The sequence below is a fragment of the Lissotriton vulgaris genome, unplaced genomic scaffold, assembly GCF_964263255.1.
Source record: "Lissotriton vulgaris unplaced genomic scaffold, aLisVul1.2 SCAFFOLD_211, whole genome shotgun sequence".
Lineage (NCBI taxonomy): Eukaryota > Metazoa > Chordata > Amphibia > Caudata > Salamandridae > Lissotriton > Lissotriton vulgaris.
Window position 1 is genome coordinate 1,231,502 of NW_028251874.1, and position 26,115 is coordinate 1,257,616.

Below are 26,115 nucleotides of genomic sequence, written 5' to 3' on the forward strand. Positions count from 1 at the left end.
AAGAAGCTCCCCTCAGGCCTGTGAGGAGAACAGCGTCCGGGTCATGGGGGAAGCGTCAACACATGCAGCAGAGGCGGAAAGAAGCCTCCTCGCAGGAGAACATAAGCCCCGCCCCTCCCTCTCCGAGTCAACGTCAGTACCAGATGCTGTTGAGCCCTCCTCAGGCTTGAGCGTGTGATAGTATCCGGGTCAGCGGGGGCAGAGTCAGTGTCAGTATCGGTGTTGCCGAGCTCTCTTCAGGCTTGTGAGTGTGATAGTTTCCCGGTCAGCGGGGACAGAGTCAGCACTTGCAGTGAGACCAAGCCTCCTGCAGAGGAGAGGAGCCCTGAGGGTCTGTCTGTCTGTCCGGTGGAAAGCGGAGCCCTGGCTGCAGTTACCTTCAGTTTCATCAGGGGTAAGTGAGACCTCTCACAACCAAGAGGTGTGAATACAGCCTGAGGTGCACTGACCCCACACCATCATCAGGAGTTGCAGGAGGCAGGTGTACTGTCCTCACACCATCATCAGGGGGTGCAAGGGGCCAGTGTACTGACCTCACACCATCATCAGGGGGTGCAAGGGGCAGGTATACTGGCCTCACATCATAATCAGGGGTGCCGCCTGGGGGGCACTGACCTCACACCAACATCAGGGGATGCAGGGAGCAGGGGTACTGACCTCACACCATCATCATCGGAGGATGCAGGCTGAGGTGTACTGACCTCACACCATCATCATCGGGGGATACAGCCTGAGGTGCACTGACCTCACACCATCATCGGGGGATGCAGGGGGCAAGTGTACTGACCTCACACCGTCATCGGGGGGTGCAGGGGGCCGGTGTACTGACCTCACACCATCATCAGGGGGTGCAGCCTGAGGTGTACTGACCTCACACCATCATCGGGGGTGCAGGGGGCAGGTGTACTGAGCTCACACCATCATCAGGGGATGCAGGGGGCAGGTGTACTGACCTCACACCATCATCAGGGGTGCATGAGGCAAGTGTACTGACCTCCCACCATCATCAGGGGTGCAACCTGGGGGCACTGACCTCACACCATCATCAGGGGATGCAGGGGCCAGGGGTACTAACCTCGCACAATCATCAGGGGGTGCAGGTGTACTGACCTCACACCATCATCAGGGGGTGCAGGTGTACTGACCTCACGTCATCATCAGGGGGTGCAGGGGGCAGGTGTATTGACCTCCCACCATCATCATCGGGGGCCAGGTGTACTGACCTCCCACCATCATCATCGGGGGGCAGGTGTACTGACCTCCCATCATCATCGGGGGCCAGGTGTACTGACCTCCCACCATCATCATCGGGGGGCAGGTGTACTGACCTCCCACCATCATCATCGTGGGGCAGGTGTACTGACCTCCCACCATCATCATCGGGGGCCAGGTGTATTGACCTCACACCATCATCAGGGGGTGCAGGGGTCAGGTTTACTGACCTCACACCATCATCAGGGGGTGCAGCCTGAGGTTTACTGGCCTCACACCATCATCAGGGGGTGCAAGGGGCAGGTGTACTGACCTCACACCATCATCAGGGGGTGCAGCCTGAGGTGTACTGACCTCACACCATCATCATCAGGGGATGCAGCCTGAGGTGCACTGACCTCACACCATCACCGGGGAATGCAGGGGGCATGTGTACTGACCTCACACCATCATCGGGGGGTGCAGGGGGCCGGTGTACTGACCTCACACCTTCATCAGGGGGTGCAGCCTGAGGTGTACTGACCTCACACCATCATCGGGGGTGCAGGGGGCAGGTGTACTGACCTCACACCATCATCAGGGGGTGCAGGGGGCAGGTGTACTGACCTCACACCATCATCAGGGGGTGCATGGGGCAGGTGTACTGGCCTCACACCATGATCAGGGGTGCCGCCTGGGGGGCACTGACCTCACACCAACATCAGGGGATGCAGGGAGCAGGGGTACTGACCTCACACCATGTTAGACGGGACCTGGAGGGTCGGCCGAGGACAAGGGGAGAGGCCTCCGGTGAGAGCCGTCTCCAGCGATCGTACAGACAAGTAACTTCCCCCCCACAGATGGACACCACACAAAGATAAAGTTCAACGTTCTTTATAAGCAAACTTGAAGTACGATAGGATGGTACAAGGAGGTCAGGACTCAGGGGTCCCCTCGATTATAGAGTCTCGGTTAGGGAAAGGGGGTAGCGGGACAGTCTTGTTACCAATCGGTAGTTCCGATGATGGGTAGCTCACAATCCTCGAGCTTGGTGTTCTAGGTGGACGGGCCGCGGCAGCGCCAGCAGGTCCCGAGGAGATTGTAGGTGGCAACTGTCCGCGGCAGCGCCAGCAGGTCCCGACGAAGTTGGAAGTTACAACGGGCCGCGGCAGCGCCAGCAGGTCCCGACGAGGATGAAGGTTGCAGAGAGCCGCGGCAGCGCCAGCGGGCAGGACGACAGTTCACAAGGCAGGGCTACGGCAGCGCCAGTAGTCCGTCAAGGATGAGTTCTTCACGGTGTCTCTCGACTCCAGGATACAACTGCCTTCCTGCTCTGGAGCTGCCCCAGTTATAGGTCTGGCGCCCTTTGAAGTCCGGACCCTCGCACTTGGAGGTCGGGGGGTCCGGGATGAGGGAGTCCAGACACCCAGCAGGGGGGTGGAGCCAGCGCCCGGGGAAGCTGGGGGCGATCGGCACCTGGCGGGGGAGAGCCATCGGCACTTCTTTCTCCCATTGACCCGCCAAGTGGTTCGTTCACCTCCTGGGTGGATGGTGGTGCCGGGATGTCGGGGCCTGGTCAGGCCCAGGGTTAGGGTCGAGTTGAGGCCATGCGGCCTCGTGGTGCAGTGTCCAAGATGGCGGCCGGGCCGGACAATGGAGCTGACAGTGGCCCGGCCCAATGATACAGAGATGTCCGGGGGCAGGAGTCCTGTAGGGGACGGGGAGCGGGTTGCTTCTGTGGGTAGCACCTGGAGGGCCGGTGTCCGGGCCCTGTCATGCGGGGAGGGAGCGAGCCCTTCAGGTGGCCTGTCCAACATGCGTCCCCCCCAGCTGAAGGCGGGGAGAGTCACCCATCTTCTTGGGGACTCTCTTCGTCGAGGCGGAAGAAGCGTGACAGGCCATCCGCATTGGCGTGATCCTGGCCAGGCCAGTGCTCCACAGTGAAGTCCATCCCCTGCAGGGAGATGGACCAGCGCAATAGTTTGGGATTTTCCCCCCGCATCGGCATTAGCCATTGCAGGGGGCGATGATCTGTTTGCACCCGAAAGTGGGTACCGAAGAGGTAGGGCCGGAGCTTCTTGAGGGCCCACACTACTGCGAAGGCCTCCCTCTCGATGGTGCTCCAGCGCTGTTGTCGGGCCAGTAGGCGTCTGCTGATGAAGGCCACTGGTTGGTCGAGTCCATCGGGGTTCAGCTGGGAGAGGACCGCCCCGATGCCATGGTCAGAGGCATCAGTCTGTACGATGAATTCCCAGCTGTAGTCGGGAGCCTGGAGCACAGGGGCGGTGCACATGGCGGCCTTCAGTTTCTCGAAAGCCGCCTGACAGTCTGGAGTCCAGTTGACCATTTTCGGGTGTTTCTTTGATGTGAGCTCTGTAAGGGGGCCCACAATGCTGCCATAGTCTTTCACAAACCTTCGGTAGTATCCGGTGAGCCCCAAGAAGGCTCGGACCTCGGTTTGCGTGACGGGAGGCTGCCAGGACTGGATGGCAGCGATATTGAGCTGAAGGGGGGCCACCAGACCGCTCCCCACTTGGTGTCCGAGGTAAGTCACGGACCTCTGGCCGATTTGGCACTTGCTGGCCTTGATTGTGAGGCCGGCCTGTTGGAGGGCCTGCAGGACCGCTCGGAGGTGGCGGAGGTGGTCTGACCAGTGGTGGCTGTACACAGCGATATCGTCCAGGTAGGCGGCGCTGAACTCTTCGAGACCCACCAATACCTGGTTCACTAGTCTCTGAAAAGTGGCTGGAGCGTTCTTCATGCCGAATGGCATGACTTTGAAATGGTAGTGGCCATCGGGGGTGGAGAAAGCGGATCGTTCTTGGGCTCGGGGGGTGAGGCCGATCTGCCAGTAGCCCGCTGTCAGGTAGAAGATGCTGAGGTAGCGGGCAGCCCCCATGTGGTCGATCAGTTCATCTGCTCGGGGGATAGGATGAGCGTCGGTTCTGGTGACGGCGTTCAGACCTCGATAGTCGACGCAGAATCGGAGCTCAGGGGTGGTGCCCGGGGCAGCAGCTTTGGGGACCAGCACGACGGGGCTGGCCCAGGGGCTGTCCGAGGGCTCGATGACCCCGAGGGCGAGCATTTTTGACACTTCTTCTTGGATGCAGGCACGTACCCGATCTGGTACGCGGTACGCCCGATGTCTGATAGGGTGACTGTCCCCAGTATCCACGTCGTGCAAGCACCAGGGGGTGACCCCTGGGGTGAGGGACAACAGGGTCGCAAATTGCAGCAGGAGGCCCGACAGTCTTGGCGCTGTTCCGGGGTTAGGGCCTCTGAGAGTCGGACCCCGTCCACTGAACCATCTTTTTCACGGGTCCTCAGTAGGTCAGGGAGGGGCTCGGAGTCTTCTTCCGCTCCACTGTCTGTAGCCATCAGTAGGCTGAGCTCCGAGCGCACAAAGTGGGGCTTGAGTCTATTGGCGTGGAGGACCCGGAGGGGGTTCCGAGGAGATTCCATATCGATGAGATAGGTGGCGGGGCTCTTGCGCTCGATTACCTTTAAGGGTCCTGTCCATTTGTCCTGCAAGGCACAAGGTTCTGTGGGGGACATCACCCATACTTGCTGGCCAGGTTCGAACTCTATGGAGGAGGCATTCTGATCGTACCATTTTTTCATGTCCTCCTGACTGGCTTCAAGATTCGCGTTTTGCTATTTCTCTGAACCGTCTGGTTTGATTGCGTAGGGTCAGGATGTACTTGTAGACGTCTGGAGGGGTTTTCAGGGGGGCCATCTCCCAACCTTCTTTGACTAGGCTGAGGGGCCCTCGAACAGGGTGTCCGTACAAGAGTTCGAAGGGGCTGAAGCCGAGGGACTTCTGGGGGACTTCTCGGTAGGCGAAGAGGAGGCACGGGAGTAGCACATCCCACTGGCGGCGGAGGGGCTCTTCCAACCCCATAATCATTCCTTTGAGTGTGCGGTTGAACCGCTCGGCCAGTCCGTTTCCTTGAGGGTGATAGGGGGTCGTGAATCGGTAGGTGACCCCGCACTGCTGCCAGAGGGATTTCATATATTTTGAAATAAAGTTCGTGCCTCTGTCGCTGACGACTTCCCGGGGGAAGCCCACCCGGGAGAAGATCCCCATTAAGGCTCGGCCGACCACCGGGGCTGTTACCGTTCGCAGGGGAACAGCCTCGGGATAACGGGTGGCGTGGTCCACCAGTACCAGGATGAATCGATGTCCTTGTGCTGTTCGGGGGTCCAGGGGCCCCACAATGTCTATTCCCACCTTTTCGAACGGGGTGGTAACAACCGGGAATGGTTGCAGGGGTGCCTTGAGTTTGCGGCCGCTCTTCCCGCTGGCCTGGCAAGTGGGGCAGGACCGGCAGTGGTTGAGGACGTCGTTTCTCATTCTTGGCCAGTAAAAGTGGGTCACCAGGCGGTTGTAGGTTTTGTCCTGTCCTAAGTGTCCAGCCAGGGGGACATCGTGGGCCAATTTCAACAGGAAGTCTCTAAAGCGGAGGGGCACCACCAACACTCGACTGGCCCCTAACTTCGCGATTCTTTGTTCGCTATACAACAGATCATTGTCCCAATAGATCCAGTGGGCCCCGGCGGTATCTCCCGCGCTCTGGGCGAGTGCTTGCTGACGTAGTCCCTCGAGGGAGGGACAGGTCTTTTGCTCTTGGCGGAACTGTTCCTGGGTGGTGTAGGAGAGTAGGGTCTGCAATCCTATGATCACCCAGATTTTTTGCTTTTGTTTCACTGGTTTACGACTTTCTCTGGCTGTGGGCCTGCCAATCAGACCCACAGCCTGGCTGTTCTCTTTCTAAATTACGACATGTACCCTAGGTGCATTTACCAATTGGTACTGGGCCACCTTATCAGACCCTGTAACTCAGGGCATAGGTGTACCCAGGGCCGCCAGGGGCTGCAGCATGTATTATGCCACCCCTGGCTGGCCTCCTAAATTGGACACAACTGGCTGCATGACAGCTGGGGCAAAGTCGTGTAATCGCCCTTTGCTTTAGGTATAGTAGCTCTATATCTAACCCTACAATGGACACCCGAGTTCCTATCAGTCACTCCTATGGCAGGCCTTGACAATCCTGAAGGCAGAGTGCGTGGGCTCGTGTGAACTGGGTTCTGGCCCAAGCCGAGCCCGGTTGCAGCTTGCGGAATCAAGACCCAATGGCTGTTCCATGATAACGCGTACCACATCGGTAACTTCGGTATCGCGTTATCAAGACATGTCGAGTAAGGTGTCATACGAATCGGGATGCTGCCCCCTCACCAATTCTGGCGACGAGGTTAGCATTCCGCCCTTCTAGAGGGACACGACATGTACGTAACTGTGAACCCCGGTTAAAGTTAACTAAAGCCTCAGCTCCACAAAATGGATGCTGCCACCACAGACACGAGTCTGACCTCCTGCTGCTGGGAGTCCTTCCAGCGAGGAGCGCTTGGACAAAGGGTTTCCTGTCGAGGGCGGTGTTCGCACGGTCCCAGACAGGGTTTGTGTATTCTGGGTAGGTAGGGCTTTTGCGAGAAGGTGACTGCGGAGTGGCACCCCGGTGCTCACTACGCATCTGCCGGTCAGAACCAGTTCCAGGGGCGCCAGCCCTGGCCTGGGGAAAGTCCGGCAGGGGAGAGGGGTGTAACTACCCCCCTTCCTGGTTCCACCCTTAGGGCAGGACCTAGTCATGTACCCACCCCTTTCTTTAGGATAAAGGCCGGAGCGGGGACCCTTCCAAATTAGATCATCTTTGAATCAAGAACTACTTTCTACGAAAGGACATTCGAGACTCTTCTCAAGATTTCTCCCTTGTGACTAAGGAGTAGTCACCCTGCATCCGCGGGCACCATCTAAGAACTCTGCGGTTTGCTGCAAGTCCTTCCTCAAGGAATCCGACGGCCCAGCTCGACGAGAACCGGCTTCCCTGGCACCTCTGACCTTTTACAACGCCTCAGAAACATCGGAATCCAAGGAAAGGCACTGGAATGGATCACCTCGTTCCTCACCAGAAGAACCCAGAGAGTCCGCCTCCCACCATTCAAGTCCGAGGCCTCTGAAATCATCTGCGGCGTACCACAAGGATCCTCACTCAGTCCCACCCTCTTCAACGTATACATGAGCCCCCTCGCGGCCATCGCACGCCAACACAACCTCAACATCATCTCTTATGCGGATGACACTCAACTGATCCTTTCTCTCACCAATGACCCCAGCACCACCAAAACTAACCTACACGAAGGAATGAAAGAAGTCGCCGAATGGATGAAACAAAGCCGTCTGAAACTGAACTCAGACAAAACAGAAGTCCTCATCTTAGGTAAATCCCCCTCTGCCTGGGACGACTCCTGGTGGCCGGAAGCCCTCGGAAATGCACCCATCCCGACAAACCACGCACGGAAACTTGGCGTCATCCTGGATTCTTCACTCTCAATGAACAGACAAGTCAGCGCCGTATCCTCTTCCTGCTTTAACATTCTTCGCATGCTCAGAAAAACATTTTGCTGGATCCCCACCGAAACAAGGAAAACAGTCACCCACGCTCTAGTCACGAGCCGACTGGACTACGGAAACACCCTCTACGCAGGTACCACCGCTAAACTCCAGAAGAAACTACAACGAATCCAAAACGCCTCAGCCAGGCTCATATTAGACATCCCACGCAACGAACACATCTCTGGTCACCTTAAAGACCTCCACTGGTTACCCGTCAATAAGAGGATTACTTTCCGACTGCTTACCCACGCACACAAATCACTCTACGACATCGGACCAGATTGCCTCAACTCTCGACTGTCCTTCTACACCCCCTCCCGCCAACTTCGCTCTTCCAGCCAAGCCTTCGCCACTGTACCTCGCATCAACAAGACCACCATGGGAGGCAGATCCTTCTCATACCTGGCTGCCAAAACATGGAACTCACTCCCCGCTTACCTTCTCCTCACCCAGAATCACCTAGCGTTCAGAAAGCAGCTTAAAACGTGGATATTTGACAAATAATCCTCCTCCCCTTCCTAAGCGCCTTGAAACCCTCTGGGTATGTAGTGCGCTGTATAAATTTTATGACTTTATGACTTTATGACTTTATGACCATCGAAGTAATTCTCTGGCGAGTGCTCTGGGGTCCGAGAAGCCCCGACCCTGAGCCGCTCCAGCACCGAAGTGCAGTCTCCCAGCATCTCCACGATCTGCGTGGGGCCCTTCTGCTCGCTGCTCAGCACGTTGTCCGGTCACTAGCCGCTGGCTTGTGACCTCCTGTGACGACATCCGACAACCAACGCTGCTGGTCTGGTTGCTCCAGACTGGCCTTTGCTTCCATCTGTGAGAGAAGCACCCCGGACCCTCCTGGTCCACTCAAGACACCATTTTAGGCCCACCACGTGGCCCTGAAATCTGCCAAGGCTTGTTGCCCCAATCCTGGGCCCAGCGACGCCGACAGCATCATCCTTCGTGGGACAGCTCGCACCTCCATCCTGGTCGCCGACAACGCCTCCTGGTCCGTGAGACTGCAGAGCCTAGCGTCGCCCACTCACCTGGTCGAGGTGACGGCCAACCGGTGCCCTCCTGGTACCCTCTGACTACTGGCTAGTAGTACGAACTTGGTCCCCTCTGCTTTCAGGTGTCAACGATCTCTGATCCAGGCTTGGATCTCTACGAACTATTCATCACTGGTCGCCGGCCAGCAACTCCTTTTCTTCCGGCTCCTGGCTCGTCAGCGAAGACCCCGACGCCTGTAAGACTTGTGCAGCCGCAGCCCTCGTGGCTAGGTAAACTCGGCATTTCGGTGCCTGCATAGCCTCCTTACTCTAGTGTCCCGAGTCCCTCGCTTCCGACTTGCCTTATCGGGTCCGCCCGAGACCACTAAACTTTCCGTGTCCTCGGACACTTGTTTTAATTGTGCACTTGAAGTATTTTCCTAAGAGATTTGGTTTGTGCTTAGTACCCTGTCCTCATAAAGAGTCCAGGGCTGTTGTGATCTTTAATAAATAACTGTTTATTTTCATAACACTTGTGTGGTGTCCTTTCACTTGGTGTTCAAGGGGTACATGTGTGGTAAACAGCTGGCTTAACACGCCCTCTCGAGTCTTTAGCCTTAGACTGCTCGTATCCACGCTACTAGGATAGCTGGTCTATAGGATGACTTACAACCAATCACCATAAGGGTCGTTTGGGACGATACATAGCGGTCGCTAGAATAGCGAACGCTGCATATCGGGCCAACTTCTCACATTGGTGAGCAGCGGTTGGGATTTGAGCTTGCTGTTGTTTTACCACGCGTATCCTAAGAATATCTTGTTGAAAGATCACATAAGTACTGTTAGTACATATAACTAAGCTTAGAATACTCTGAGTTCTACTGAACCAGCTGTTGCAGCTCCGCAAGGCTTAGCACACCTTGGCTGCAACTCTTAGCAAGGGATCAGTAGGTAAACACATAGTGTAGGTAGGTGCACCACTTACACCACACTAGAAACAGTATGTCGGACAAAGGAGGAAACTCTGAGTCTCCCCTTGTGTCAGTTGACCCTCCACAGGTCATCTCTTCAAGATATACTGCGCTTAACTTCCATGAGTTACGACAAGTATGTACCTCTAGGAAGATTAAGCAAGGGGCTAACCCCACCACCTCCTTTCTGATTGGTCTCCTAGAGACTTATGATGCCAGAAAGGCTGAGAAGCTTCTTAGCCCTTCTAATCCAGAAGGAGACATGCCTCCCCTCGAGGGAACCAGAGGTGACCCTGACCTAATCCTCCTCTCAGCCGAGAATGAGAATGTGGAGGAGGATGAGGATGAGGATCCCTCTGGGGATGAGGCAGACAAGGGACAGGTAGAAGTCGGTAGACTAACCCGGTCCAACTTAAGCAAACATGATAGTGGTACTGGGGGACCCCCAGGGCTACTGTCAGGTCAGCTTAACATTGGGAATGGACGAGCCAGATCTCTGTCAAGAGGCTCTGGCAGATCCCTTCAAACCAATGGCTCTCACAACTCTTCTCAAAGAGGGATGACATCCCCTCAGAGGAGAGTGTACGAAGCTAAGGAAAGGGCAGCTAATCTGAGGATTGAAAGGGAAGAACTTGCCCTGGCCAAAGAAAGGCTTGCCTTTGCTAGAGAGCAACAGTTAAGTGGCGTAGTCCCCACTGGTGGCAGCATTGTACCTAGCAATAGGGAAAGGAGTTTTGATACAAAACACCTTGGTAAGATAGTGCCCCCCTTTAAACAAGGGGACGACATCCACAAATGGATTACTGCTTTGGAGAGGGCCTGCACTGTGCAAGGTGTTCCCCAGAGTCAGTGGGCAGCTATCTTGTGCCTCTCCTTTGAAGGTAAAGGTAGAGACAAGCTCCTCACCACAAGGGTAGAGGAGGCTAACAATTACCAAGTCTTGAAGAATACACTGGTTGAAGGGTTTGGCCTAACCACTGAGCAGTACAGGGTGCTGTTCAGGGATACCCAGAAAACGCAGTCTCAAGATTGGTCTGACTTTGTCGATTGTGCCACTAAGGCTTTTGAAGGCTGGTTGCTGGGCAGTAAGGTTACTGATTACAAAGGATTGTATAATTTGATGATGAGAGAACAAATTTTAAACAATTGTCAGAACCAGTTGTTGCATCAGCATCTTGTCGACTCGGATCTGACCTCTCCCCAAGAATTGGGAAAGAAGGCAGACAGATGGGTTCGAACAAGAGTTAAACAGAACCAGGGCCAGAATCAAGGTGGTCAGAAGAAAGCAGACCAGAAGGGTAAAGATTCTCAGGGGGAACAAAATGACCAGAAGTCTTCGACAGGTCCCCAACAACCCAAAGAGGGTGGGGGTCAGGCTCCCCAAAAGAAGAAAGAAGGCCAATCTAAAAGGTGGTGCCAATACTGCAAAAGTAAAACTCACTGGTTTAGTGAGTGCACCAAGAAAGGAGGAGGGCAGACTCCTGCCACTGCAGCCCCTAAGGCACCTGTGCCCCCTAGTACAGCCAGCAGTGGTAGTGCACCTCCCAAGGGTTTAGTAGGGTTAACCCTGGGTTCTGAGGGGTGTGACAACTTAGTTGGTACACTCACTCAGGCTGTCCTTGTCAGTACAGGGGATGTGGATATGTCCCCTGACGTAAGTCCCAATACTTTGGGCAAATACAGACAGACACCTTTCATAAATGGAAAAATGGCTCAGGCCTATAGGGACACTTGTGCCAGTGTCACCATGGTGACACCTAACTTTGTGGACCCTGGACAGATCATGCCAGGTACAGAATTCCTGGTGACCAATGCAAGCAATGTCACTACCAATCACAGTATGGCAATTGTAGCTTTCTCCTGGGGAGGGGTAACTGGCCAAAAGAAGGTTGTAGTTAGTTCAGACCTCCCAGTGGATTGTTTGTTGGGCAATGATTTGGAGCCATCACAATGGGCAGAAGTGGAGCACCGGACTCACATGGAAATGTTAGGTTTGCCAGCACATGTGTTCGCTGTGACCAGGTCACAGGTCAGGAAATGCCCCACTGAACAGGTGCTGGATCCTGGAACAATGGACCAGACACCACCCAAGAAAAAGAGCAGTAGGGTTAAGGCTGTGCCTTCCCCCTTGCCCCAGGTCGTGGATCAAGTCTCAGAGGAGGCTGACCTACAGGAATTGAGGGAAACTGAGCCTAGAGAGTTCGAACTTGATCAAGTTGAATTCTTGGGTTCAGGGGGACCCTCAAGGGAAGACCTGGGGAAGGACCAGTTAGACTGCCCTTCTCTTGAACCCCTCAGACAGCAGGCTGCTGCTGAGGCTGCTGGGAACGCCACAGGTACCCACAAGGTATACTGGGAAGATGGACTCCTGTACACTGAGTCAAGAGACCCCAAGCCTGGCATGACCAGGAGGCTGGTTGTACCCTTGTCTCAGCGAGGTTTCCTACTTACCTTGGCCCACGAGATTCCCTTAGCAGGTCACTTAGGCCAGACGAAGACGTGGGACAGGCTTGTCTCACACTTTCACTGGCCTCATATGAACGAAGATACCAAGGAGTTTTGCCGCTCCTGTGTCACTTGCCAAGCCAGTGGTAAGTCAGGTGGCACGACAAAGGCCCCCCTTATACCAATGCCTGTGGTGGGGGTGCCCTTTGAACGGGTGGGGATTGACATCGTCGGTCCCATGGAACCACCAACAGCATCATGGCACAAGTTTATACTGGTGGTAGTGGATCATGCCACCAGGTATCCTGAAGCTATTCCCCTTAGGACCACTACAGCCCCTGTTGTGGCAAGAGCCCTAGTTGGAGTATTCTCCAGAGTGGGCTTTCCTAAGGAGGTCGTCTCCGACAGAGGTGCAAACTTTATGTCGAGCTACTTAACTGCTATGTGGAAGGAATGTGGTGTCAACTACAAGTTCACTACACCCTATCATCCACAATGCAATGGGCTTGTTGAGAGATTCAACAGGACCCTGAAAGGGATGATTCATGGACTACCTGAAAAGCTTCGGCGTAGATGGGACGTCCTGATCCCCTGCCTTTTATTCGCTTACAGAGAAGTCCCACAGAAGGGGGTTGGCTACAGCCCTTTTGAACTTTTGTACGGGCATCCTGTAAGAGGACCCCTGTGTTTGGTGAAGGAAGGATGGGAGAGACCTCTCAAAAAGCCTGCAACCAACATAGTGGACTATGTGCTTGGCCTCCGCTCGCGGATGGCTGAATACATGGAGAAGGCATCCGAAAACCTTAAGGCCAGCCAAGAACTCCAAAAAGCTTGGCATGACGAAAAGGCTGTCTTGACTGTTTACCAGCCCGGACAGAAGGTGTGGGTGTTGGAGCCAGTGGCCACAGCAGCACTCAAGGACAAATGGTCCGGGCCCTACACCATCCTGGAGAAAAAGGGAGAGGTCACCTACCTGGTCGACCTGGGAACTCCCCGGAGCCCCCACAGGGTGCTTCATGTCAACAGGCTCAAGGCATATGTCGACAGGAAGGACATGAGTTTGCTCATGGCCATAGATGAGGGACAGGAGGAGGAGTGTGACCCTCTCCCCGACCTGCTCACTCAAAATCCTGACGATGGATCGGTAGATGGTGTTGTCTTTTGTGGCAGCCTCTCCGAACATCAACAGGAGGATTGTAAACAGGTTCTTCAATCCTTCCGGCATATGTTCTCTCTAACACCCAGTCAGACCAATTGGTGCACCCATGAGGTTGACACTGGTGACAGCTTGCCCGTCAAGAGTAAAATCTACCGGCAGCCTGATCACGTTAGAGACTGCATCAAGAGTGAAGTGCAGAAAATGTTGGAGCTGGGAGTCATTGAACCCTCGGATAGCCCTTGGGCTAGTCCCGTAGTTCTAGTGCCGAAACCTCACACCCCGGGCGGTAAGAAAGAGATGAGGTTCTGCGTAGACTACAGGGGTCTCAATGCAGTCACTAAGACTGACGCCCACCCAATACCAAGGGCAGACGAGCTTATCGATAGATTGGCTTCGGCCAACTACTTAAGTACGTTTGACCTGACAGCCGGGTATTGGCAAATCAGGTTAGCTGAGGACGCCAAGCCTAAGACCGCATTTTCTACCCCTGGTGGGCATTATCAGTTCGTGGTGATGCCCTTTGGTCTGAAAAATGCACCTGCCACCTTCCAAAGGTTGGTGAATCAAGTCCTTACTGGGCTGGATGACTTCTGTGCAGCATATCTAGATGATATTGCTGTCTTTAGCTCCACCTGGGAGGATCACCTGGTCCACCTGAGGAAAGTGTTAGAGGCCCTGCAAGCAGCAGGCCTCACTATCAAGGCCACCAAGTGCCAGATAGGGCAGACACAGGTTGTATACCTGGGCCACCTTGTAGGTGGAGGCCAGGTTCAGCCACTGGAGAGCAAAATACAGTCAATCAGGGACTGGGCTCCTCCAACCACCCAGACTCAGGTTCGAGCTTTCTTGGGCCTGACTGGATACTACAGAAAGTTTGTCAGGAACTATGGTTCCATTGTGACACCATTAAATGAACTGACAAGTAAGAAAATGCCAAAAAAGGTTCAGTGGACAGCGAGCTGTCAAAAAGCATTCGATGACCTAAAGCAGGCCATGTGCACAGCGCCTATCCTTAAGAGTCCAGACTACTCCAAACCATTCATTGTCCAAACAGACGCTTCTGAGTTGGGTGTGGGAGCTGTTCTTTCTCAACTGAATTTTGATGGTCAAGACCAGCCCATTGCTTTTATAAGCAGAAGGCTGACCCCTAGAGAGAAGAATTGGTCAGCTATCGAGAGGGAGGCCTTTGCTGTGGTTTGGGCCCTGAAGAAGCTGAGGCCATACTTGTTTGGCACTCACTTCAAGATTCAGACCGACCATAAGCCCCTCTTGTGGCTAAATCAGATGAAGGGTGAAAACCCCAAACTGCTAAGGTGGTCCATTTCCCTACAGGGGATGGACTTTACAGTGGAACATAGACCTGGTACTGATCATGGCAATGCCGATGGGCTCTCCAGATATTTCCACTTAGAACAAGAAGACTCACCTGGTCAAGGTTAGCTTATTGGCCCAACGTTTGGGGGGGGGTCATGTAGGAGAGTAGGGTCTGCAATCCTATGATCACCCAGATTTTTTGCTTTTGTTTCACTGGTTTACGACTTTCTCTGGCTGTGGGCCTGCCAATCAGACCCACAGCCTGGCTGTTCTCTTTCTAAATTACGACATGTACCCTAGGTGCATTTACCAATTGGTACTGGGCCACCTTATCAGACCCTGTAACTCAGGGCATAGGTGTACCCAGGGCCGCCAGGGGCTGCAGCATGTATTATGCCACCCCTGGCTGGCCTCCTAAATTTGACACAACTGGCTGCATGACAGCTGGGGCAAAGTCGTGTAATCGCCCTTTGCTTTAGGTATAGTAGCTCTATATCTAACCCTACAATGGACACCCGAGTTCCTATCAGTCACTCCTATGGCAGGCCTTGACAATCCTGAAGGCAGAGTGCGTAGGCTCGTGTGAACTGGGTTCTGGCCCGAGCCGAGACGGTTGCAGCTTGCGGAATCAAGACCCAATGGCTGTTCCATGATAACGCGTACCACATCGGTAACTTCGGTATCGCGTTATCAAGACATGTCGAGTAAGGTGTCATACGAATCGGGATGCTGCCCCCTCACCAATTCTGGCGACGAGGTTAGCATTCCGCCCTTCTAGAGGGACACGACATGTACGTAACTGTGAACCCCGGTTAAAGTTAACTAAAGCCTCAGCTCCACAAAATGGATGCTGCCACCACAGACACGAGTCTGACCTCCTGCTGCTGGGAGTCCTTCCAGCGAGGAGCGCTTGGACAAAGGGTTTCCTGTCGAGGGCGGTGTTCGCACCGTCCCAGACAGGGTTTGTGTATTCTGGGTAGGTAGGGCTTTTGCGAGAAGGTGACTGCGGAGTGGCACCCCGGTGCTCACTACGCATCTGCCGGTCAGAACCAGTTCCAGGGGCGCTAGCCCTGGCCTGGGGAAAGTCCGGCAGAGGAGAGGGGTGTAACTACCCCCCTTCCTGGTCCCACCCTTAGGGCAGGACCTAGTCATGTACCCACCTCTTTCTTTAGGATAAAGGCCGGAGCGGGGACCCTTCCAAATTAGATCATCTTTGAATCAAGAACTACTTTCTACGAAAGGACATTCGAGACTCTTCTCAAGATTTCTCCCTTGTGACTAAGGAGTAGTCACCCTGCATCCGCGGGCACCATCTAAGAACTCTGCGGTTTGCTGCAAGTCCTTCCTCAAGGAATCCGACGGCCCAGCTCGACGAGAACCGGCTTCCCTGGCACCTCTGACCTCTACCCACGTCATCAGCTCAGCTGTGATCTGTGGGTGCGACGAGACCTCGAGGGACCGGCCATCATCAAAACCTGCACGCTTTCTTAATCAGCACGACCATCGAAGTAATTCTCTGGCGAGTGCTCTGGGGTCCGAGAAGCCCCGACCCTGAGCCGCTCCAGCACCGAAGTGCAGTCTCCCAGCATCTCCACGATCTGCGTGGGGCCCTTCTGCTCGCTGCTCAGCACGTTGTCCGGTCACTAGCCGCTGGCTTGTGCCCTCCTGTGACGACATCCGACAACCAACGCTGCTGGTCTGGTTGCTCCAGACTGGCCTTTGCTTCCATCTGTGACAGAAGCACCCCGGACCCTCCTGGTCCACTCAAGACGCCATTTTAGGCCCACCACGTGGCCCTGAAATCTGCCAAGGCTTGTTGCCCCAATCCTGGGCCCAGCGACGCTGACAGCATCATCCTTCGTGGGACAGCTCGCACCTCCATCCTGGTCGCCGACAACGCCTCCTGGTCCGTGAGACTGCAGAGCCTAGCGTCGCCCACTCACCTGGTCGCGGTGACGGCCAACCGGTGCCCTCCTGGTACCCTCTGACTACTGGCTAGTAGTACGAACTTGGTCCCCTCTGCTTTCAGGTGTCAACGATCTCTGATCCAGGCTTGGATCTCTACGAACTATTCATCACTGGTCGCCAGCCAGCAACTCCTTTTCTTCCGGCTCCTGGCTCGTCAGCGAAGACCCCGACGCCTGTAAGACTTGTGCAGCCGCAGCCCTCGTGGCTAGGTAAACTCGGCATTTCGGTGCCTGCATAGCCTCCTTACTCTAGGGTCCCGAGTCCCTCGCTTCCGACTTGCCTTATCGGGTCCGCCCGAGACCACTAAACTTTCCGTGTCCTCGGACACTTGTTTTAATTGTGCACTTGAAGTATTTTCCTAAGAGATTTGGTTTGTGCTTAGTACCCTGTCCTCATAAAGAGTCCAGGGCTGTTGTGATCTTTAATAAATAACTGTTTATTTTCATAACACTTGTGTGGTGTCCTTTCACTTGGTGTTCAAGGGGTACATGTGTGGTAAACAGCTGGCTTAACACGCCCTCTCGAGTCTTTAGCCTTAGACTGCTCGTATCCACGCTACTAGGATAGCTGGTCTATAGGTTGACTTACAACCAATCACCATAAGGGTCGTTTGGGAAGATACATAGCGGTCGCTAGAATAGCGAACGCTGCATATCGGGCCAACTTCTCACAGGTGGGTCCCCCTTCTTGTCGCCACTGAGCCAGGTCTGGAAGGTCCTGGGGCTGAGCGGGCCCTTCTGGGGTCGGTTCTGGGGGGTCAGTCTGGTCGGTGTCCTCCACTGGAGCGATCGGGGGAGGAGGTGCCGGCCATTCGGGTTCTTCAGGTCGGGGGATGGCACGGGCGGCCATGGACCGGGTGGTTACGCACGCCCAGTCCGGGAGGCCCAACATCCCCAGGTGCTCTCTTCTTTCCACAGCGGCCCACGGGGAACTCTCGAGATCGTTCCCCAGGAGACAGTCCACGGGGGCATCATCTCGGACCGTCACCTTCAGCATGCCGGATACTCCTCCCCACTCGAATGGGACGCAGGCCATCCGACACAGGCTCTCAGAATTGTCGGCTGAACGGACGGGGCAGAGAACGTTCGGCAGGATTTGTTCTGGGGTCACCAGGTGACAGCGGACGGCCATCACACTGGCCCCCGTGTCACGTAAGGCTTCAGCCCTGCGCCCATTTATGTTCACCCACTGACTGTATTTTCTGGTGTTGGCGGGTAGGGGAGCCCGCGGGATCATGTCTCTTCCCCCTAGGCACGCCAGAACCATGGCGGCCGGTTCCCATTCTTGTTGTTCCTGTTCGTATTCTTCATGTTCTTCGGAGATTTGCTCCTCTCCTAGGGCGGCGGCAGCTACCTGGCGGGGCCCCGGAGTCTGGTTCTTTGGGCAGTTCGGATCATTGGCGTAGTGGCCGACTCGCTGGCATCGGTGACAAGTGACATTGGCTCGGAACCCCAGGAGCATCGGGGGGTTGCCCCGGTTGGCCGGGGGCGGGGTGCTGGTAGCGGGAGCGGCCGGGACGGTGTCTCTCCCCCGGCCCTGGCATCCTCCTCCTCCTCGGGGACGGTGCTGACCTTGGTTGTTTCGGTTCTGTTCGTTCGATCCACTCCGGCCCACTCGGGTGCTCTCCCAACGGTCAGCCTCGGCGGCGAGCTGCCGTGGATCAGTCAATTTACTGTCGAGGAGGTGCTGCCTGAGCTCGACGAAGCAGTTGTTGGAGAGGTGCTCCCATATAATGAGATTGAAGAGTTGCTCGTAGGTGGTGACTCGGCTACCTTTGATCCACCCTTCGAAGGCTCGGCTAAAATAGTTCACATATTCTACCCAAGTTGTACCCGGGATCCGGGTGCAGTCGCGGAACCTCTGGCGGTACATCTCGGGCGTGAGTCCATATCGAGCGAGGAGGGCGGCCTTCATGTGATCATAGGACGTCATTTGATGGTCTGGCAGCTGTAACAGGGATCGCGGCCTTCATTGACGAACCTCCCCCATAGACCGGCTCCCCAGTCATTTCGATCGATCCGGTGGGAGGTCATGGCGATCTCGTAGGCCTTGAACGACTGTTGTATGTCGTCGTTTCGGAAATACTCTCGGACGACATCCTTGGGGATGTGGACCTTTGGTTCTGTAGCTCCTGGGGTGCGCGGTTGCTCGGGCACCCCCAGGTCTTTGTTTTGCTTCCGTAATTCTATCTCTGCCAGTTTGCGCTTGTGTTCGTACGCTAGTCTCTTTTCTTCGAGTTCTCTTTGTCTTTGTTTTTCTTCCCGCTCTTCTCTGAGCCGTAGGTGTTCCAAGTTCAGTTTTTGTTCCGCTAGCTTTAGTTCATCGTCCATCTGGAGTCGTGCCATCTCTAGTTCGTGTAGTCTGTTTCTTTCTCTTTCTTGGATCTCTTCCTGTGAGAGACCCGTTCTCCGCTCTTCGGGAGCAGTGGTGTTGATCTCTGATGCTGCACGGTCTTGGTCCGGGGGTCTGGCAGCCCCGGTTTCCGCCCAAGACTCAATGGCGTGCTTGAAATCGTCTTTCATGCTCAGACCGGTGGTAGCAATGCCTAGTTCGATGCAAAATTGTTTTAACTCACGATGGTTGTACTCTTCCAATTTCTCCATCTGGAATTTTTCTGTGCTCTCTTTGGTTGTCATTGTGGTTTAGTCGTGGGGTGAGTCACTTTCTGTACGTACGCGTTGATTCGGATCGCGCCGCTGGCCACCAATGTTAGACGGGACCTGGAGGGTCGGCCGAGGACAAGGGGAGAGGCCTCCGGTGAGGGCCGTCTCCAGCAATCGTACAGACAAGTAACTTCCCCCCCACAGATGGACACCACACAAAGATAAAGTTCAACGTTCTTTATAAGCAAACTTGAAGTACGATAGGATGGTACAAGGAGGTCAGGACTCAGGGGTCCCCTCGATTATAGAGTCTCGGTTAGGGAAAGGGGGTAGCGGGACAGTCTTGTTACCAATCGGTAGTTCCGATGATGGGTAGCTCACAATCCTCGAGCTTGGTGTTCTAGGTGGACGGGCCAGCAGGTCCCGAGGAGATCGTAGGTGGCAACGGTCCGTGGCAGCGCCAGCAGGTCCCGACGAAGTTGGAAGTTACAACGGGCCGCGGCAGCGCCAGCAGGTCCCGACGAGGATGAAGGCTGCAGAGAGCCGCGGCAGCGCCAGCGGGCAGGACGACAGTTCACAAGGCAGGGCTACGGCAGCGCCAGTAGTCCGTCAAGGATGAGTTCTTCACGGTGTCTCTCGACTCCAGGATACAACTGCCTTCCTGCTCTGGAGCTGCCCCAGTTATAGGTCTGGCGCCCTTTGAAGTCCGGACCCTCGCACTTGGAGGTCGGGGGGTCCGGGATGAGGGAGTCCAGACACCCAGCAGGGGGGTGGAGCCAGCGCCCGGGGAAGCTGGGGGCGATCGGCACCTGACGGGGGAGAGCCATCGACACTTCTTTCTCCCATTGACCCGCCAAGTGGTTTGTTCACCTCCTGGGTGGATGGTGGTGCCGGGATGTCGGGGCCTGGTCAGGCCCAGGGTTAGGGTCGAGTTGAGGCCATGCGGCCTCGTGGTGCAGTGTCCAAGATGGCGGCCGGGCCGGACAATGGAGCTGACAGTGGCCCGGCCCAATGATACAGAGATGTCCGGGGGCAGGAGTCCCATAGGGGACGGGGAGCGGGTTGCTTCTGTGGGTAGCACCTGGAGGGCCGGTGTCCGGGCCCTGTCAAGCGGGGAGGGAGCGAGCCCTTCATGTGGCCTGTCCAACACACCATCATCAGGGGGTGCAGGGGGCAGGTGTACTGACCTCACACCATCATCAGAGGGTGCAGCCTGGGGGTACTGACCTCACACCATCATCAGGGGGTGAAGGGGGCAGGTGTACTGACCTTACACCATCATCAGGGGGTGCAGGGGGCAGGTGTACTGACCTCACACCATCATCAGGGGGTGCTGGGGGCAGGTGTACTGACCTCACACCATCATCAGGGGGTACAGCCTGGGGGGTACTGACCTCACACCATCATCAGGGGGTGCAGGGGGCAGGTGTACTGGTCTCACACCATCATCAGGGGGTGCAGGTGTACTAACCTCTCACCATCATCAGGGGGGGCAGGGGGCTGGTGTACTGACCTCACACCATCATCGGGGTTGCATCCTGCAGGTGTACTGACCTCACACTATCATCGGGGGATGCAGGGGGCAGGTATACTGACCTCACACCATCATCAGGGGGTGCAGGGGGCAGGTGTACTGGCCTCACACCATCATCAGGGGGTGCAGGTGTACTAACCTCTCACCATCATTGGAGGGTGCAGTCTGCAGGTGTACTGGCCTCACACCATCATCAGGGAGTACAGGGGGCAGGTGTACAAACCTCACACCATCATCAAGGGGTCCAGTATAATGGTTTGCTGGATCGTTCCACAGGAGCGTCAGGAATCAGATGAATAGTCCTCAGCCTTCCCCTACGGCCTCTCGACTCTATCAGACTCTAGAGCATCGAGTGGCACGCCAGGGGAAAACAGGGAAACAAAACAAGGAAAGGTTGGGGTAATAGAAAACAGTTCTCCGACGATGGCACCACTGTAATGGATCTTTGTGAGTTGAACAGGCTGTAAAGAAAGGACACGATTATTTCTGCACTAGCGACTTAACGTTATAAGACATATGATGGCAGTACCAATATTTAACCTACCACTTTGATATACTCGGCTAGTAACAGACATAGAGAGATGCATGCAGAGTAGTACTACTTGGCTGCTATATGTCAGGTCAGTGTAATAGTAAGTTTTCTTGTAACACCTGTATAACAGACAAACAAAGCATATATATATATATATATATATATATATATATATATATATATGTATATATATATATATATATATTCCAACCTATTTACTCACAATTCTGAATGAGGAATTAAGAGGCTCACCGATGGGTTCTGCGAGAGCCACCAGGAAGGGCAAGTAGTCTACAGCCTATAGGATCTTTTCTTCATACATATCTGTTTGTTCCTGAGGTGTGTGTGTAGCACTCGTGTTAGTAATATGGTCAGACTGTAATTTATTGGAAATAAACCAACACAATTGAAAAGTAATCAAAAGATAGCGTAAATACACTGTTACCGTGATTCAGAAGATAAGAGTGGTGAATACACACTGCACAGGGGTGTGGTCCACGTAAATACTCCCAGGTACAATATTCTCAGGAATCAGAGTGTAGCCGAGGAGCGACTTCAGCCGCCAAAGTGAATACCTAGTAATGCCAAGCCAAGCAGCAGGAACTATTCCGGTTACCCCACAGAACAATGGGGACCGAAACTCAAAAGTAATAAAATGGTAGGCAACACCCGCTGGGCAACGGGACAAAATCCGGCCACCCAACAAAGCACCAGGCAGAGAACAGGGCAATATGACAGCAGTGCCCGGCTGCATGGCGGGAGAACTCCAACCAGACAGCGGAGCACCAGGGAAGGGAAATGGATGTGTGCAAGGCAGCGCCCGGCTGCGGGGTCGAGAGAAGCTCCAACCCGACAGCGGAGCACCAAGGAAGGGAATTTGAGACGAGTACCAGACACCGGCACACCTCAGCACAATACCAAGCGTACGGAGGACAACGTCCACACACGGAGACGCCCAAAACACAGGAAATGACGAAAGCGGAAGTCAGGCAAAGAGACAATAGGACAGAACCGGGGCTAGAATCTAGAACGCTGAGCAAAGTGCACAGGCAATATTGCTGTTTATATAGGAGAGGGGACTGGCTCGAGAATCGAGGCATTACATCCAGGGGGCAGGTGTACTGGCCTCACGCAATCATCAGGGGGTGCAGGGGCAGGTGTACTGGCCTCACACGATCATCAAGGGTGCAAGGGGCAGGTGTACTGGCCTCACTCCATCATCAGGGGGTGCAGGGGGCAGGTGTACTGGCCTCACACCATCATCGGGGGGTGCAGGGGGCAGGTGTACTGGCCTCACACCATCATCAGGGGGTGCAGGGGGCAGGTGTACTGACCTCACACCATCATCAGGACTGCAGGGGGCAGGTGTACTGACCTCACACCATCATCAGGGATGCAGGGGGCAGGTGTGCTGACCTCACACCATCATCAGGGGGTGCAGGGGGCCTCACACCATCATCGGGGGATGCAAGGGGCAGATGTACTGGGCTCACACCATCATCGGGGGATAAAGGGACAGGTGTACTGACCTCATACCATCAGCAGGGGAAGCAGGGGGCAGGTGTACTAACCTCACACTATCATCAGGGGGTGCAGAGGGCAGGTGTACTGGCCTCACACCATCATCAGGGGCTAGGGGGCAGGTGTACTGACCTCACACCGTCATCTGGGAGGGCAGGTGTACTGACCTCACACCATCATCAGGGGATGCAGGGGACAGGTGTACTGACCTCACACCATCATCAGGGGGTGCAGGGGACAGGTGTACTGGCCTCACACCATCATAGGGGGGCAGGTGTACTGACCTCACACTATCATCGGGGGGCAGGTGTACTGACCTCACACCATCATCAAGGGGTGCAGGGGGCAGGTGTACTGGCCTCACACAATCAGGAGTGCAGGGGGCAGGCGTACTGGCCTCACACCATCATCAGGGGATGCAGGGGGCAGGTGTACTGGCCTCACACCATCATCGGGGGATGCAGGGGGCAGGTGTACTGGCCTCACACCATCATAGGGGGCAGGTGTACTGACCTCACACTATCATCAGGGGATGCAGGGGGAAGGTGTACTGACCTCACACCATCATCAGGAGATGCAGGGGGCAGGTGTACTGGCTTCACACCATCATCTGGGGGGCAAGAGTACTTACCTCACACCGTCATCTGGGAGGGCAGGTGTACTGACCTCACACCATCATCAGGGGATGCAGGGGACAGGTGTACTGACCTCACACCATCATCAGGGGGTGCAGGGGACAGGTGTACTGGCCTCACACCATCATAGGGAGGCAGGTGTACTGACCTCACACCATCATCGGGGGGCAGGTGTACTGGCCTCACACAATCATCAGGGGTGCAGGGTGCAGGTGTACTGGCCTCACACCATCATTGGGGGACAGGTGTACTGACCTCACACCATCATCAGGGAGTGCAGGGGGCAGGTGTACTGACCTCACACTATCATCAGGGAGTACAGGGGGCATTCACACCATCATGGGGGGGGGCAGGTGTACTGACCTCACACCATCATCAGGGGTGCAGGGGGCAGGTGTACTGACTTCACACCATCATCAGGGAGTACAGGGGGCACTCACACCATCATGGGGGGGGGGGGGCAGGTGTACTGACCTCACACCATCATCAGGGGGTGCAGGGGACAGGTGTACTGACCTCACACCATCATTAAGGGGTGCAGGGGCCAGGTGTACTGACCTCACACCATCATCGGGGGGCAGGTGTACAAACCTCACACCATCATCAAGGTGTACAGGGGGCAGGTGCACTGGTCTCATGCAATCATCAGGGGGTGCAGGGGAAGGTGTACTGGCCTCACACCATCATCAGGGGTGCAGGGGGCAGGTGTACTGACCTCACACCATCATCAGGGCTGCAGCAGGCAGGTGAACTGACCTCACACCATCATCAGGGGGTGCAGGGGGCAGGTGTACTGGCCTCACACCATCATCGGGGGATGCAAGGGGCAGATGTACTGGCCTCACACCATCATCGGGGGATGCAAGGGGCAGATGTACTGGGCTCACACCATCATCGGGGGATGCAAGGGACAGGTGTACTGACCTCATACCATCAGCAGGGGATGCAGGGGGCAGGTGTACTGACCCCACACTATCATCAGGGGGTGCAGAGGTCAGGTGTACTGGCCTCACACCATCATCGGGGGATGCAGGGGGCAGGTGTACTGGCTTCACACCATCATCTGGGGGGCAGTTGTACTGACCTCACACCATCATCAGGGGATGCAGGGGACAGGTGTACTGGCTTCACACCGTCATCTGGGAGGGAAGGTGTACTGACCTCACACTATCATCAGGGGATGCAGGGGACAGGTGTACTGACCTCACACTATCATCAGGGGGTGCAGGGAACAGGTGTATTGGCCTCACACCATCATAGGTGGGCAGGTGTACTGACCTCACACCATCATCGGGGGGGGGGCAGGTGTACTGACCTCACATCATCATCAAGGAGTGCAGGGGGCAGGTGTACTGGCCTCACACCATCATCAGGGGATGCAGAGGGCAGGTATACTGACCTCACACCATCATCAGGGGATGCAGGGGGCAGGTGTACTGGACTCACACCATCATCGGGAGGCAGGTGTCCTGACCTCACACCATCATCAGGGAGTGCAGGGGGCAGGTGTACTGACCTCACACCATCATCTGGGGGTGCAGGGGGCAGGTGTACTGGCCTCACACAATCATCAGGGGAGAGGGGGCAGGTGAACTGACCTCACACCATCATCAAGGGGTGTAGGCGTCAGGTGTACTAGCCACACACTATCATCAGGGGGTGCAGCCTGAGGTGCACTGACCTCACACCATAATCAGGGGTGCAGCCTGAGGTGTACTGACCTCACATCATCATCAGGGGATGTGGGGGCAGGTGTACTGGCCTCACACCATCATCAGGGGGTGCAGTGGGCAGGTGTACTGACCTCACACCATCATCAGGGGTTGCAGCCTGCAGATATACGGGTCTCACACTATCATCATGGGATGCAGCGGCAGGTGTATGTGTAATGTTTAATTATTGTGAGGCTACCTGGCTCACTGTTATATATGAATCCCTTCATTTAGCCAGGGCTCTTTAAAGAACATTGCATTATGAAATTTAAACACCCATATTAACAGTGTTTAGATCGAAGCTACATGTCCCCGAATGCTATGTATCCTTGCTGAAATTCATGACTTGAGGTGTACTGCGCAAGGGGGTCACTTTGTGACCTTGTTATAATACATCAGAGAATTAGTGTGGCCTCAGTGTGTGGTCTTAACTCCTTTATACACTTACAACGCAGGCATTACATCGCAACATCCTTTACAAGGCATGGCACTACAACGCATGATACTACATCACAATTCACTACTACGCAGGCCATACAGCGCATACCATTACAACGCATACCATTGGAGTTAGAATAATAATTTTTACCCCTACACTATCCAACACTTACCCTACTGTTGCGCCCCCTGGAGTTGGAATAGTAATTTGTATCCCCATACTATCCAATACTTACCTTAAATGCAATGTAATGGTTTGCGTTATAAAGGTAGTATGCGATGTAATGGAATGCGTTGTAAAGGTAGTTTTTTAAAATGCGATGTAGTGTCATGCGATGTAATGGAATGCGGTGTAGTTGATTTTGTGATGTAAAAACTGCGTTGTAAGTGCATGCATTGTAAATATATGCGTTGTAACGTCATACATTCGTCCAGAATGGGTCCGTTTGGAGTTGTTACTTATTTTCACGAATACCTGCTCAGACCTTGTTTTTTGATGTTTGTATTCAGTGGGAGGTTATCTCTGCAATGGATTAAGAGGTATGCTAGGAGGAAACAAAAGCATATTTTTACTGAGCAATATTAGTTTCTTCTCTCAGAATGTCTTTATTAAGCACCTTTGTCCACAGTTCTGTACATTGAACCCTTTGATATCCGCACT

General features: G+C 54.8%; 1 protein-coding gene across 1 annotated transcript in view; it reads left to right on the top strand.

Annotated features, from left to right (window-relative positions):
- Window positions 1-292: 292 nt before the first annotated feature.
- Window positions 293-26,115, top strand: part of LOC147662728 (uncharacterized) — an 80,240-nt gene continuing 54,417 nt past the window's right edge. The window contains exon 1 of the mRNA XM_086950936.1: window positions 293-394. The gene's annotated coding sequence lies outside the window, so the exon portion shown is untranslated. The remainder of the gene's footprint in view (window positions 395-26,115) is intronic.